The sequence below is a fragment of the Anomaloglossus baeobatrachus genome, chromosome 3 (genome assembly GCF_048569485.1).
Source record: "Anomaloglossus baeobatrachus isolate aAnoBae1 chromosome 3, aAnoBae1.hap1, whole genome shotgun sequence".
Taxonomy (NCBI): domain Eukaryota; kingdom Metazoa; phylum Chordata; class Amphibia; order Anura; family Aromobatidae; genus Anomaloglossus; species Anomaloglossus baeobatrachus.
In genome coordinates, this window is record NC_134355.1 from 252,364,794 (window position 1) to 252,371,958 (window position 7,165).

Here is a 7,165-nt window from a genome sequence, read left to right on the forward strand (position 1 = left end):
CCACTCCAGTCCATAGTAACCAAGCAACCACTCGAGCTAGTCGCATTAGACCACGTCAAGTTGTCACCAAGCCGGTCCGGCTATGTCTATGCCTTAACCATCGTGGACCATTACTCACGCTTCTTAGTGGTGGTACCCGTGAAAGACCTTACAGCTAGAACAGCAGCTAAAGCATTCCAGACGTACTTTTGCAGACCCCATGGTTACCCAGAACAAGTCCTTGCAGATCAAGGTCCAGCTTTCGAATCACAGATCTTCCAAGAATTCTGCAACATGTATGGCTGTAAAAAGATCCGCACAACAGCATACCATCCCCAAACAAATGGCTTATGTGAGAAGATGAACCATATTGTGATTGACCTGTTGAAGACCTTACCAGAGTCAGAAAGAAATCAATGGCCAGAGAAATTGCCAGACTTGGTGGACTTGTACAATCATGTCCCGGTGAGTTCTACAAACTGCACCCCCGCTTACCTCATGCGTGCAAGGCCCGGTAAACTGCCAATTGATTTAGATATGGGAATTCTGAAGCCAGATGCAGAAGTTCAAGAATCCAATTGGGATACCCTACGTCAGCAGCAGTATCGCCAAGTACAAGAGTGCGTAGAGAAAAGTCTCCAACAAGCTAGGGGAAGACAGGAGAGAACCTTCAACCAGCATGCTCTAGCAACCCCATTGCAACCTGGTGACCAAGTTCTCAAGAGGAAACGGCGCACAAACAAATTGGATAATCAGTGGGAAACCACCCCATATACAGTCTTACCGTCCAGTATGGATAATCCCAAAGTGTGTCTCATCAGTAAGGATGAAGGAAGGACATCAGCTGTCGTGTCAAGAGATCAACTCAAACCATGTCCTGAAACCCTGAAGACACCAGAAGTCACCTTACCCATACAGGTACAACCTGTCAAGAAGGAAGAAGATGTATTCCATACAGTCTTAGGAGATTTTCCAAAAACATGGCCAAATTACTATGGAGCAGTAGTAGTCCCAATGATCGCCTTCCCTCAAGTGGTGGAACCACCATCAGAACCCATACCACAAGAAGTCTCAAGACAAGAAGAACTGGAAGTTGAAACCGTAGAGGAAGAACAGATTCCTGGTCCCAGTGAGCTTGCCAGTCCTACAGTCAGCCCCCCATCCTCACAAGTACCAGAAACACCAAATAGGTACACTTCCACTCACACCATTATGCTAAGTACACCCAGTACACCAGCAGTACGCAGGTCACAGCGTAGTACTCAGGGTCAGATACCAGCAAGATATAAGGACTAATGTGAAATTGCATATAAAATGTACATATGTTATAATGTTTATATGAAAAACCGTAACAGTTTAGTGTACAGAAAAGGTGAGAGAAGAGTGGTGTAAGGTGGCAGCACGGAGAGTTACAACTTGATCACATTGTTGGTGGCCCGAGGGCCGTGAGGTCTACTGCACTTACGACCAGAGTAGAGACACCTTTAAGAAGTGTTTGTTGATTGAAATGTTTATTTAATTGCAACGTTAAGACCAAAAGCCCAGTACCTACAGAGACTATACTGTATGAACACTTACATATTTTTGAACATTTTGGACTCTTTTTGAGCTTTAAGGTTTTTGTATTTTTTCCTTTTGAGACTCTGTATATATATAATTGTTGTGATAACTTGTTTGTTTGTTTCACAGTCCCGGAGTACTGTTCTTCACTAAGGGGGAATGTGGCACCCCAGGGTTGCCACAGTAACAACACAAAGGGTTAACTCCCCACACACAACACCAAGACCTCCTGGCCAGAAGGGGGAGACCAAGCTGCTTCCCTGTACATTCTGCTGGGGGGGAGGAAATGGTCAGAAGTAGTTTCAGTTTGGAAGTTCAGTGCAGAGCACTGAGGAGACAGAATCTCTGCAGGTTGGAGCTGGCTTGAGCTCACCTCAGGATCCACTGACCAATTCCAGGCCTAGCTGAGGGTCTGAGGAAAGGAGAAAGCGTACACAGAGGAACATTCCTGGGAGGCAGAGCATTGCAGAGCTCATCCCCAGTGGAGCACACAGAACGGATGCTGGATCCGAGACTGCAGGTTACATACTGCACAGTGAACACCAGAGAAGTGAGGATTCCACATTCTCTATCTGTACCACAGACACAAGCAACAAACGCAGAGTTCAGGAACATACTAGTAAGGACTCGAGTTGCCTGTCAGGTCGGTACATAGGAGCAGAGCAGAGCACAGCCGGCTGCATAGTTCACACAGCGGCAGGGCCACAGACACACAGTGCAGGCAAGGAAGCCAAAACGGCCCGGCTGGGTGGGAGAAACCCTGAACCCCTCACAGACTCCGTGGACAGTACTCTGCTGAATACCATCATCAGTAAAGGACAAAGAAACTGCAAAACCGTGAGTCTGCCTGTTTATTGTGCTCGTGTCCTGCACTCCCCCCATAGACTAACATACTGCCCCGGGGAAAAGGCTCTACCCGTGGGGAGCCATCCCATCTCAAGCTGCCTTCCATCACCCCGGAGGTTCTGCAGCAGCGGTGGTCATCTCTGATCACATTCCACGGGTGGCGTCACGAACATAACCCCCCCCCCTTTTATTGTGGAACCAGGGAGCACGGACCGGGTCACGACACCGTGATCCCCTTTCCAGAAGCAACCCCTTGGCCCGGTTCTGGGTATCCCCTTAACCCCTGGCGACACAAATCCATAATTCATTTAGGAAAGATGTAATCACATGCAGTGTTATAAAATTATACCTAGAATCTGAGACTGATATCAGTAATATTTCCTTATACTTTGTAGTCTTGAAGGATAATGTAACTCCAGGGGTGCAGATTGCAGAACCTTTTCTGGTCCAAATGCCACACTGTCATAGTCAACTACTTCTCAGGGCTGCAATGAAACGTATTGGGGTAGTATCATTTGAAAGATTTATGGCGTATGAAAAGTATATGCCATAAATATCTACGAGATGCAGGTACCACTAGGAAGACTCCCACATATATGGAGAATTGGGGTACTCTTCTACCCCAATCACTACCTTGCAAATGTGTAACCATCAAGATTGATGACTATGGGCTTCGTAGCAGTTGTACTTATGTTTCACGATGCCCATAAAATAGAATAATGATGGCAGTACACATAGGCAGCCACCTCTCTAGCACATATATGCCTTACTGGAGTGCTAGACAAGGGTCACAAAATCCTAGCTCTTGATGTATTGAGGACCCAGATATGCACAGTGCTCTATTCATGCTTGCCCATCCCTGTTCCGATGCAATATACTACTCTTTTTCCTTCTGACATGGAAGCTACTTTATGCAGAAGGTTAGGGAGCCAAACAAAGTGGCACAACAGGTCCAATGTGGCTCCCTGAATAGGATAACTGAAGTGAGCACTAATATATATATATATTATGAGTGCAAGCCAAAAATTACATACTATACAAGGATAAGGCTGCACATCAAACATAGATAATGGTATAATGCCTCAAGCATATGGAAAAATATTGGAATATACAATGAAAAATGCTACTTGCTAATTTGAACATGTGAATAATGAATTGCATACCTTCCATGAATATTAGGAAAAAGGAGATATCTAGCAATCGCATTGATCAATGTAACTGAGCCCCAAGACCTCGTCAAGGTATATCTCTATATTGGGGTCCCTAGCTCTGTGACCCTAACTGTGTGTCATCTCATTGCAATTAAAAACTGCTGTGGGTGGAGAGGGGTAACTAAGGACTTTCTTATATAGGAGATGGAAAAAACATGGCGGAAAGGGGCGGAGATGTGTTCACATTCAGAAGAAAAAAAAAAAAGTAGTATGTAATTTTTGGCTTGCACTCATAATATATATATATATTAGTGCTCACTTCAGTTATCCTATTCAGTTATATGTAGTTTTTTTTTGTTTTTTTTTTTTCTTCTGAATGTGAACACAGCTCCGCCCCTTTCAGCCATGTTTTTTCCATCTCCTATATAAGAAAGTCCTTAGTTACCCCTCTCCACCCACAGCAGTTTTTAATTGCAATGAGATGACACACAGTTAGGGTCACAGAGCTAGGGACCCCAATATAGAGATATACCTTGACGAGGTCTTGGGGCTCAGTTACATTGATCAATGCGATTGCTAGATATCTCCTTTTTCCTAATATTCATGGAAGGTATGCAATTCATTATTCACATGTTCAAATTAGCAAGTAGCATTTTTCATTGTATATTCCAATATTTTTCCATATGCTTGAGGCATTATACCATTATCTATGTTTGATGTGCAGCCTTATCCTTGTATACAATGTGGCTCCCTGACCAAAGGTTGTACACTTCTGCTTTATGTATACTGAAAAAAGATTGTATTTCTTCATATAATGGTATAGATTACCGTAGTTAAACCAATAGTTGAAAAGAATCTGTCACCAAGTGTTTGCTTCCTCATCTGAGAGCAGCATAGTGTACAGACACAGACCCTAATTCCAGCAATGTGTCACTTACTGGGCTATTTGCTGTTTTCTCTATTGCAGATCTTGAAGTTATTTGAATGCTGAGCTATCTATCACCCTGCCCACACCACTTTTTGGCAGCTTCCTGCCTACGTACAGTGTACACAAAAAGCTGCCAATCAGTGATGGGGTGGGGTTATACATAGCTCATGAATATGCTGGACTACCTGGCAGCAGGTTTTCTAGCCCTCTAATGATAATCTCCTGCTGATAAAACAGTGACTTTATCAAAACTACACTAAGCAGCCCAGTAAGTGACACATCACTGGAATCAGATTTTCTAGCAGTACACTATGCTGTTCTCAGATTAGATGGCAAAAACCTGGTGAAAAATTCTCTTTAAGTCATAGCACCATTTTATTTAGTCCATTAGGCTCAAGACTTGACATTTTGTATGGCTACAATACCTACTCAAATGTTCCTGCAATATGTAATACATTGGTCATGCAACACAGCCACTAAGGAGCAGTATGAACAAAGACCCAAAGGTCCGTGTACGCGAACATAGCAGTTTCACTAAAGAGCCATCAATCAGCTACTTGTTTGCGGTAATTTAATAGTGTGTTTTCACACATGGGGCTTTAGATGTACATTGAACAATCTTTAATAGATCCTACAGTGCACATAGGCTGCCATTGTTCTTGACAACAAGAGTCCTGTTTACACAAAACGATGTTTATACTGCAAGATAATAGTGAACCAGTGGTCCTCAGGAGGCGCATTTACAATGATCTTGAAGAGTTAATGAACCTTTACATAGTGAATAGATGTCCGAAACAGACACTGTGTGCTATATAATGACTATATCATTGAGGCAATCACAGCCAAATCACACCCAGAACTCATTTCTAGTACAAATCAAGGTGACATAGAGTTTGTAGAAATCACTCCCACCACCTCACTGGCTAGTATGGATGAGGAGATTGTTTCCAGCCTTGCACAATACACTCGCCAGAAACAGTCTTGTCAAATTCTAGCTGGGATTATGCCTACTCACGGCCACAAGACTGCCACTCTTGGCACTAACACCAGAGAATCCTCACAGTGCACAGTGTGCGCAATGTGAGAATTCACAAGTCTGCAGTCACATAGGATGATACATAGGGTGACTGCAGACTTGTTGTTTTAAACCAGAGAACGCCTTTAAGAATAAATATTAGATTCAGAAAATCTGACTGAATATCTTTTTCTTGCTGTTAACGTATGCCTGGTAACCTGAATTAAGATCACATTAATACTTTGAATAGTGTTACCTTATAAAAATGTATACAACTTTGTTTATATCAAAATCAAATATACTATCAAATAATATTCTCTTATATAACACTGTATTAAAGATCTCCAGTTACTAGAAAGCCCATTTCTCTCACTGCTTCACTGTTCATCCCAACAGGAAGAAACGTCATGAGCAATTTATTCTAGATAATGTATTCCCGGCCACAAGGTAAGTGTCAGTAATTAATATAAAGCTATTTAAAAGCTGTTGTTCTAAAGCCCCTGCTGTTAAATCCAAGAGAAAAAAAGCATAGTAGATAATGCTTAGTTTATTACAAAGTCTTCTCAATGTCAACAACAAAACCAAGCAAACGTGATGATAAAAACGCTTAAAATGGGTTATTATTCGAAATACTAATTATAAGAGTCCATGCAACTCTACAAGTGTAAATGATTGCAAATATATTGAAATACAGGCCTTCAGCAAGTAGTGCAATAAGCAGGCATGTACCCTATACACGGGTGCTGTGCAGATAAAAGCCTTGTTAAAAAATGAGACCTGCAACGTGCAAATTATGGGATTTTAAAAGTACTTTAACCACAATGTCACATTTTATTATAGCATACTTTAATAAACACAGCCTTAGTAAATGTCCAATGTATCTAGTAAAAGTGAAGCTCCTCCAAAAAACATTGACAATGTAGGCAAAAAAGGAAAAACATAGTAGTTTTGTCACATTCACATATTACTCCATAATATGACTATTGTCTACTAACCTGGTAATGGATAGTCTGCTAATAGATTTCTTGTTGTAGCAGATTTTCTTATATTTTTATTTTAGTTATAGCTTTTATATCCAGAGTATTGTACCATAACACATAATGCTTGCAACAAAAAAGAAAAAATAAATAACAAATAGTCTTTAGCTATTACATAGTACCTATATAATTATTTTAATCCTAGCTATTTATTGTAAAATCCCGGACAACCTCAAATATATGCCGCTACTGATTCAGAGCCCACTGGGAAAAAGGTCTCATGACATGGCGGGTGAGTTGAAAGGCCTCATCCCCAACCATGACATACGGGACAGGATGTCCCCTGGACCAATACAGCGTCCGTGGGGGAGGAACTCTCTTTTGTTGTTCTTAGGCCAGAGTCACACTTGCACGTGTCTCGCAATAGTCTCACATCACATCACCAGTCATGGGCACACACTTTCCTGACAGGAGCTGGTTGGCTGCATGTATTTCTATGCAGCTGAGATGCTCCAGTCTAGAGAGTGTGCGGCCGTGATGGGGTGATGTGATGCAAGACTATCACAAGATATGTGCAAGTGTGACTCTGGCCTTAAGGGGAATCTGTCACCCTTCTGCAATTTTTTTAGTTTTTAATATGGGCATACAGGAAACATATATTTTTAATGAAAAAAAGCCTCAAAAAACCACATATGCATGACATTTGCTA